Below are 9,847 nucleotides of genomic sequence, written 5' to 3'. Positions count from 1 at the left end.
TAAGTCAGGTAGGTTTCCTACTGTGTGTTCCTGCTGTATGCAATGGAGAGCCAGACACCCCTCTGAGTTGGGTTTTGACATCGGGAGAAGCGGGCTGTAGTGTGGGCTCAGGATTGAATAGGCAACCAGTCAGGTTGGGCACCACTGGCAATCTCCCCAACAAAGGCGGAGTAAAGAGGGCCAGCAGGCAGCCACTGCTTGGGAGGTGTGGGACCACCTGGGTGCTGTGAGCCAGGTAGGGCATGTGGGATGGCAGGTTAGGAGCTGAGCCCATAAGCAGCTGGTTGTAGGTTCGGTGCCCAAAAAGAATGCCCTGCAGTGTGGATGGATGGATTATGACCTTACATAATTTAAACATGCCCGAGTCAAAGCTGTGACAGCGGTGACGTGAGAGGGGAGCAGTACAAGGGCTTTTCTCCAGAACGGGCAAACACATTACAGAGAAGATATCCAGGTCAGCCTGAAAGTGCTTAGTCAGGGCCACTGCGAAGACCTGGGGAGGCTTCAATGCAAAGGGCAAACGCAGCCCTGGGGGATTAGCCTGCCAAACACGGCGGGCTGAGGCCCACAGCCTCTTCGCTTCTGTTATCACTGTTTGACAACGACCTCAAACAAAAGTCGCCTGTGCAAATGCTCCTTGATTGCAATGTGTGCACGGAACTCAGATTTGCTGTGTTGTTCCTGTCTTTCCATCATCTTGGGTTTGCCTTGTGCAGCCTATGGTGTGTTTCACTATGAAGTAAAAGTAGAGCTACTCTTAAGTTATTTTCTCTCTTTTTTGGTACACTTTTAGTGCAAAATTAGCATTTCTACACATCCCTGGGAGTTCTGCTGTCCTTCACTCATTGGATGGTTGATTAATATTTATAAATACCATGAATAAACAATGATTGGTCAAGCAGAATCGGCCCGCTGTCATTCCCTGGGCCAGTCTTGCCTTGCGTATTGATTAAGCTGCTTCTCTCAGGGTAAGATAACTGTGTCCTGCTCTGGAATTCTCCCACCAGCAGCTGTTTGGTCTTTATGACCTCTGGTGGCACTGCATCTCGCCTCTCGTTTCCCTGTCCAGGCATATACCTTTTCTTCCAGTGAGCTCAGTTGCAGCTGTCTTCACAGACGTGATAAACCCACCGGCGAGCAAACTACCAGCCTCCCGCCAGGCGCTGCTCCCGTTGCTCCTGCAGAAGGTCACATCCGCTTGTGTGTGCTCTGAACTGTTTTATTTTTAGCTCGACAAACCCCTTAAACAAGCAAATTGACAAATTCTTTTCCTTGTCTCTTGACGAGTTTCAGTGAAGCCTTAGATTGAGACCCCGTCCGTATGGGTTAGGGGGGCAGGGCAGGGCAGGTGTCTATTGTCATCCTCTTTCCTGCCCCCGGGTAGGACTAATCAATAAACACTGGGACAGCTGGGGTGAGGAGTGAACCTTCATTCCCCCACACAATACAATACCCAACCCCGACCCCCTACTGGGACCTGGCCTTCCTCGGTTCAGCTAGGAGAGAGGCCCAGCTGTTTCTATGTATGTGTGTGTGTGTGTGTGTGTTATATGTATATTACATTTTGGGGAACAAATGTATCCACAATGTGATAAAAACCAGTTATTTCACAAGGGGAAACTCAATTTTATAAACATCTGTGACTAATCAAAAAACTAAAAATGCCAAAAGTCTTGTATTTTGTTTGGTTACTTATGGTTGTCATTGTTGGAACTATGGTTTTTTTTTTTCCATAGAAATGAATGGACGGTCTCCACAAAGATATGAATACAAACACGTGTGTGTGTGTGTGTGTGTGTGTGTGTGTGTGTGTGTATGTGTGCATGCGACAGGTCTAATAAATGTGTCTGAACTGTGGTTTCAGGTGGGCCGTGAGTGCAGGTGGGGGGAGCTTCACCGAGAGAGAACCTTTAAAGGAGAACCAAATACATGAAAAACCACAAAAAAAAACATTCTACTAGCCACGTCAAGCATGGAGGGAGCAAGGCTTAAAGAATCTTCCTCTCTCTATAGCACCAAAACACAAAACCATACACTTTACCCTTTAAGGTTCACTACTGAAAGCAAACCAGGTATCTGTCCTACAAGGGGGCCCAAAATAAGCCAATTAGCTTCCACTGATGACACAGATGGAAGGAGAGAGGGACCTAATCCCAACTCACCTTATGAAATGGGTGTTTTTAATGCGTCCACCTCACATGGTCCATGCGGCTGATTACAGGTGTTGCAGTGTGTGCTTACCCTCACCACTCATGAAGTCAGCATTCCCTTTTAAGAAGTGTGAGTCACAGCCTGCTAATGGCTAAGCCCATCACTGCAGTTCGTAGCTCCGTGGTTTGCTGGACGGCCGCTCAAATACACGCCACCCCTCCTAGGCTGCGCCATGCCTGTACTTTTAGAGCTATTTTGCTGCTGAGATAAACATGATTGTGGCTTTTGCTTCAGTACCTGCAGTGTGTGATACTGTATGGAATCATGTTTACAACATTTCAGAGAAGAACGTCTTTCCACTCTGTGTGAACCTGCTTCCAAAATCCATAGAGATGCTGAATGGGGAAAAGTCCGCCTCAGTGATTAAATATTCAGGAGAAACAATTTGTATCTCCTCATCTTCAGTGGTGCATGGACACTAATGAGTCCACTGGGGTCTGAATTCCAGCCTTTTTTAACGTAATTCTTTTGAAAGTGAGCGCCCAATTCAAACTGTCTGTTTTTAAGGAACCCAGCCTAATTAATATCTCATCACTATTGACAGTGCCCGTCGGGCGAGTGCTGTACTGCGCTCCCTCTGGCTGCACAAAGGCGCCGCTGTGTTTAGTAAATGATTCCGGAAAGAAGGTGAAAAAGCCATCACAACAAACAGTAGATGGAGTAGAGGAATTAAAGATGAGGCGGCTCATTACAGAGATGCCTTCGGTTCTGCAGCGGCGACTGGAATGGGAAGATAGATGAAGGGAATGTCACGATTTGCAAACAAGCTCAACAGATGTTCAAGAGTGCGTGGATACCGGAAAGGGAGATGAGAGGAGGAAAGGAGGAGAGGAGAAAAGAGGAGGGGAGATGAGGAGAGGACAGGGAGAGGAGAGGAGAGGAAAAAGGAAGCAGGCCAAAGAAAGCAGTTTCTGCAGAGACAGGCGTTGCTACGGTACCTGGATCCATTTATTATGGGTGTAGGATGATCCATTTATTATGGGTGTAGGATGATCCATTTATTATGGGTGTAGGATATACCAGCAGTGTCCTACTGCAGTGGTAAGTAGCAGTCAACTGATTCACTGGCTTTAATTCAGTATTTAACCTTTACCTTCTCCAAAGGTCTGCTGTTCTATGATTGTTTTTGATTTTTCATTCCATGAGATCTACCCAAATGATGACGATGCACCTCTGAAGCCGTAGTTACATAACAAATGTAATTAAGAGATTATTGAGTTAGTGTTTTTGGGACTGGCATATGTCGTAAGAGCATGTGCTGGGTTTTCCGTGTTATGACAGCAGTCTGCTTTTCGGTCAGCAAAGCTTTGGGATGTTACTGTGTAAATGTCACGGTGCTTATTGTGCAGATAAAGTGGCTCATGGACTTACGCAATGAGATCCTACTCACTCTCCTCACTCAGTCTTGGAAAAAACGCACATTCATGCTTAGAGATTTTAACCAAATATTGTGTTATGGGTTACAAATACACTGTGTTTGTACCTGAAATGTGTTCCTGAACGCAGATATCTATCCTGACTGGGTCCCCAAGCTGCTCCTGAAACCCCCCTTTCTCCCACACACACCTCCCTCGCCGCTCCCTGATAATCAGCTGATTTGAAACCCGACTCACTAACCGGTCTCTGTGCCTGTTTCCCCCAGTCATCACTGAAGGGAGGGGTACAGCTGCCGGGGGGGGGGGGGGGGGAGAGCGCTGCATCACAGATTTGCTTTCCCCACTGTCCCAGGCTCCTGCACAGGCACCGCATACAGTATAACTGAGTTGGATTGGGGGGGCTAGCATACAGAAGGGTGTGTGTGTGTTTATCTGTGTGCACATGCTAATCCAGACCTGCAGGCAGCTCCCTCTGTGGTCCCGAGTTCACACATGAGTAGCGGTGCTTTGCTTGCTGGCACACATGCATGAAGGCACACGCTACGCTCTTCACTGATTGGCTCCCGAGAAACGGGCCTCTCACTTGGCTCCATGTCAGAATGGGGCAGCGGCTGACGATGGGCACTGCTGCTTCACCCCCCCCCCCCTCCCCCCTGCCCCCCCCCCACCACTGTCGAGGGAGGGGCTCGGCTCCCGTAAAATATCAATAAGAAATAAGATTATTCCATTCGGATGACTGAAGCAGTGCAATAATAGCAAGATAAAAATGATGAATGGCTAAACAGCAAATAAGCCTTCAGTAGGCGAGACTCAGGCTGGGGGGGGAGCGGGGGGGGTTAACAGACGATCATGGCAGTAGCGAGTAGAGACACAGTGTAAAGCAGAGCACACTCAGGGTGCATCCAGCTCAGTGGGGGTGACAATCTGGGAGGTCTGAAAAGAGTCATTAATCTGCGATAACAGCGTGGGGTGGGGGCTAATCTTGCCACTGAGCAAGGGGGGGGGGACGCTAACAGGCATAATGCGCATGGTTATGCTGTGCCGCCTTGGACGCGTCCCTGAATTTCACATTTTAGTCACAGCGTGTAACTTGCAAATTGCTTTTCTTCGCCACAGTTCCTACCATTAGTTTATGTGCTGATACAAGTCTTGTGCATGAGGGGGGGGTTAGGGATGAATCATTTATAAAAATAGACAAGAGGATGGTTTAAATAGAGAGTCTGAGTTGCCTTGTTTCTATGGTAACTGTAGACGGGGAGGTGCCAGGGATGCGAGGGGAGACAAATGGTTCTTTACGGCCCCCCCTAAGCTCCGATGGCAACAGCATCGCCATTGGCTGACATTCATGTTGGAGGGAGGGGGGGGGGGGGGGGATGCAGAAAAATAATAATAAATTAGCAAGGTCCCCAGTAAGGTGGAGGAGCTCGGAGGATTCCTGCACTGACCCCTGTTGCATCAGAAGTAGGAGGACATGAAGCTCGCGCATGGCTGCATGATCACACGCTCCACTTCTCGCAGCGGTTCCATCACGTCTCTCTCTCCCCCTCTCTGCCGCACACACAAAAAAACATCCTCGGCACGTGAATCCTGCCTGGAGACCAGGGGTTGGAACACAGGCTGCTCTGATTGGCCGGGCTCCCTAGCAACCGCGTATGCTCAGCCAGCCAGTCAGACATGGCCCGTGAGGTGCACTGACCCAATGGCAGGGACCCAGAATGCAGCAGGGTAGTCACAGTGACCTGGTAACAGACAGCTGTGGGATGCCGGCCGGCCGGCCGGCAAGGCCGACCCACCCCCCACTACCACCATCACCACCATCAACCACCACCACCTCCACTCCATGTCCCGCCCTGACCTCACGTCATTGGCCTGTCTGCCTCTTGCCGGCACTTGTTTACCCTTCTGTGGATCCATTCAGCCATCTCGCCATTCATTCATTTGACTTCATCCCCCCACTCCCCCCCCCCAAATTCTCTCATCAAAACAAAGCTTATTCTGCACAGAAGGACAGCCATCCCTCAAGGTCAGGAGCGCATGATGTCAACAAGCCCCGATTGGTCCAGGCGGAACCTAAACAGAAACGAGCTTCCTAGTAACACGACACAGTAGGATGACTTGGGCTGATCACTCCACTCTGCATAACCCTGCCGCAGCAGGAGCTCCCCGCCCACATCCCTGCTCGTGCTTTTCAACTGACAAGCTGTGTTGTTTTGTTGGTCTCTATGTTGCCCTCAGGTATTTAAAAGTGCAGGACTAGGCTGTTTCCCTGCTCCCTGCCGAAAATGCAGAGCTGTGTGATTTGGGGGGCATTTGCCCCTTCAGAAGAGGGATGGTGTCCATTTGGGATGCTGCACACACACACACACACACAGGTTTGTAATGATAACTTTGTGGGGACTCTCCATTCATTTCTAAAACTCTAATCCCAACATAATGACTTTAACCCCTACCCAGCCCTAACCTTAACCATAAGCAACCAAACAAAATAGCTTTCAGCATTTTTAGTTGTTTGATTGCATTCATAGATCTTCGTGGGGACCTGAAAAAATGATCCCCATAAAGTCAAAATTGCTGGTTTTTATAACATTGGGGGGGGGGGGTGCAAATAAGATAAGGTAAGATAAGGGACAAGATAAGACAAGACTTTATTGTTCCCACACCGGGGAAATTTACTTGACGATAAACATAAAATAGCAATAAAAAAAGAAAAACTATCGTCTCTCTTCGCTTTCACGGTCTGTACCTATTAACTCTCCTCGGGGAGGCATGCAGAGGTGAGCTGGATTCTACTTGCACCCGCAGCGGCTGAGAAGAGAGCAGTGGCAGGTGGCTGGTTGGGGCTAGTACCGATGGGGGGAGTTCTGAAAGAGTTAACATCACTTTGTGCTTAAAGACGTCTCCCCGGCCTGAGGACAATCACGGAATCACGGTGGTGAGGTCACGACTGCTTCATCTCCACCCCATGTGTTTGAACTTTAACGATCTCGGGGCACTGAGGGGGAACGCTCCCCACCCCCAACACCTTCCCCCTAAATTTACACCCATCCCTCGAGTTGAGAGATTAATTTGCCTGATTTTTCTAATGACAGCTGATCTGCCTTGTGCATTTCTCCCGGCTCTGCGTACCTCGAAGGTTAGCACACCCCGGTAAACAAAAGGCAAATCTCCATTAATATAATGGCGGTGAGAGAGCAGATTAGCCCTGCGTTGGGGTTTACCTGCAAAATGGGCACCAGCACGACTTCCTCGTACATCTGTAAGTCGCCGTATAGGACACACAGAAGAAATAATGACTAGCGTATCAGATACCCAAAGTCATATGTTATCACATGTTCCTTATTTTGTCATATATGAGAAGTTGATTTCCTGCATATTACAGCTGGTCTCACATAGAAGTAGAAAATTCACTATCGAACTCCACAGAAATGTCATCCAGTAAGACTAATCAAGGCGGTCTGGATAAATCCGGTGCTCCACATCAAAGCAAGGACCCCCCCCAGGCACCCCCTTCCCCGCACACCGTCAGCTGCTTAGCCTTCAGCCACACGGCAGTATCCCACAGTATCGCACAAGCAGGGTGCGCTGGAGGAGCGAGGCTGGCTGGAAGGAGACTCATTGATCTGAATCTCTGCTAGCGGCAAAACATTCAGATCTATTTAATCTATTTTCTCATCCAGTCCTTGCCTTAGATGGGCACACTGCGGGCAGGCGTTCATTGTCTCTTAGTTGCACGAGAATTTTTTTTGGGATATCTGGCCCCTAGCTGGTGTTAAGACCATGTGTCAATCAAGGTGCACTCTCTCTTGGAATAATGAAGACTTAGCTGAACTCAGAGACTGGGAGGTGTACCAGGTCACGTGCCGGCGTTCCTCACCAATTCATAGTAAAAACAGGAGCGCACAAGGAAAGAGAAAAATGACAAGGTGAGAGACAGTCAGCAGACCCTGCGGGTCGGCTCAGGTGAAGCCGGTGTGAATAATTAAACAGGCGGTGGGGGAGGTAATTTCGGTCTGACCCCAGCCTCCTTGAGATGGAAAAGCCGGTGGAGGGACTCCGATTATTAGGCAGTGACACCCGATCGCCGACGGTAACCGAGAGCCCAGACGCCAGCGTCCACGTCTTACCCACTCTGTCTGGTAAACATGTGGCCTGAAAAATCAGAGTCGACTTTCCGTTTTTTTGTGGAATGCGCTCCGCCAACATGGCTGCCCCAAAGCACTGACTGGTGACTTTTGCTGCTTGCCTTTCCTGACTTACTGAAGTTAAATTGTCTACCGACAGAGGCAGTGTGGACCCCGTAAACCTCCCGGTCGCCATCTCCGTTTGGGTTTTCACACTGTTGATGCCCAGATGGGTATAGGGTTGCCTTCCCTGGCCATAGATCCCTGTTGTTTGCTCTCCACCTGCAGCTGCGAGGGTCTGAAGCATTCCTACAGAGCTTATTAACGACCTCAGAATTCAGCGTGACTCGCTGGCGCTTGGTGGTGGGGTGTGGGGGAGGAGGGGTGGGGGTCCATGTCCATCTGGGGAAATCTGGCCCTTTGCCTCCCCTTGCTACTTATCAGGGATGAAAGCACAGATGATTTAGCGATGCTTGTGTTACATCATATCCAAAAGAGGGATTTACATACAGTTCCCCAGCTTGGCGGTGACGCGGTGCAGGCCGCTCCTGTCCCCACGCTGACCCGCTGCACTCTTACACCTGATTGAAGCGGGACGCTCTGGCTTTCCATGAATCTAATTGCATTTGCCGTGCGGATCCAGAGAAAACCTCTGGACGTCGTTCTGGGAAATGAAATAACATCGTGGTTTAATCTGGCGTTGGGAACGGCAAACGTAAGCCTGGTTTGGAAATAAACATCCACTACAAATCAGTTTTAAAAAGCTCTGAACAGCATCAGCACAGCCTAGAAAGAAAAGCAGCATGAATGATTATGCATTAGGGAAACGTTAGAAGGTACAGTCCTTGTTTGAACTGCTCCAAATGATGTTCTCCTTTAAAATTCACTTTACATTTCATATTTTTTTATTGGAGTAGAACCTACAGACACATTTAATAAAGATGCCTCACACCCAAGGTTATGTTTTGGTATTACGGTTCCAAAATCAATTAGACAGTCTAATTAATATTTAAAATGGTTCACGCAGGTTACTCTGAACACAGGCGTGTGTTTCCCGTGGGGGGGTCGAGCGGATTTGAAGACGCCGCGCGCTGCCTAATGAGACCCCCAGTGGCGTGTCGGCAGGCTCTGATCCACGCTGCGTCCTGTGAAGATCTGACGCTCAGGAGGAGGGGAGGGAGGTCACCGGTCACTCCGTCTGGGCTGCGTGAGGCGGTGGGGAGGCACTGTGCAGCTAACCTAGAGGGGGTGATGCTGGAAATCCCACCTGGAACTGCAACCAAGGGGTTGCAGTTTTGAGTCCCAGGCCAGAAATCGGTTGTTTTTTTTTTTCGTGCTGCCATTCAGCAATTAATGGTATGAAACGCATTCGAATCAGCAGGATCTATCTGTGAACTGTCTGTCTTTGCATCCGGCCTGCGTCTCCCTGCCGCCTGCTGTGCCCTCGCCCCTTGGCATCCCGTCTGTAGCCTGAGCTTCCCGCCGAATTCGGCCGTGAGCCTGACACACGCCGACTGTAGCCATTTTTCTCCCCATTTTCCAACGGGACATAACAAGGTGCGAGGAGGATAATCGGCCAGCTTCCCGCTCCCCTCGAATGATGGAGGAGTCAGTGTTTATCCTGCCTCCATCTTTCCGCGGGATCCCCAGGAGCCGAGGCTGACCACCTGGAGCGCGGTGTGAGCCTGCTGACAGGCCGGCGTGCCAGGCAGGGTTACCTGGAACCACAGGTAAGCAGAGCGCCACACAGTGCATTAGCGCTACTGCTATCATCTCTCATCGGCTGCTAATTATTCCAGCCGGCTCCGATGGATCCAGTTTCTGCCCCTGCTCCAGCTACCGACCATTTATCTGGCACTATTCATATTTAATTACAGCCCATTATCTCACTACAATGTAGGAAGCAGACAGACAGACCCTCACCTGACACCAAACATGGCGGCCAACACAGACAAACACACGGCGAGCCGTACGCCGGTTTGTGGGTGCCTGCGCACGTACACACGGGGGCACACACATGCCACACGCGTGTGGACCGAGACATGCACATGCCCACGCACTGTTACAGTTCAGCACAGGTCACGGGGGGCCGCCCGCATGATGCAATGCGATGGCCCCGCGGCAGTGTTCACGCCCCAG

This window comes from Paramormyrops kingsleyae, chromosome 14 (assembly GCF_048594095.1).
Source record: "Paramormyrops kingsleyae isolate MSU_618 chromosome 14, PKINGS_0.4, whole genome shotgun sequence".
Classification (NCBI taxonomy): Eukaryota; Metazoa; Chordata; class Actinopteri; order Osteoglossiformes; family Mormyridae; genus Paramormyrops; species Paramormyrops kingsleyae.
The sequence above is the reverse complement of the archived record's forward strand: the minus strand, read 5'-3'. Positions refer to the sequence as shown.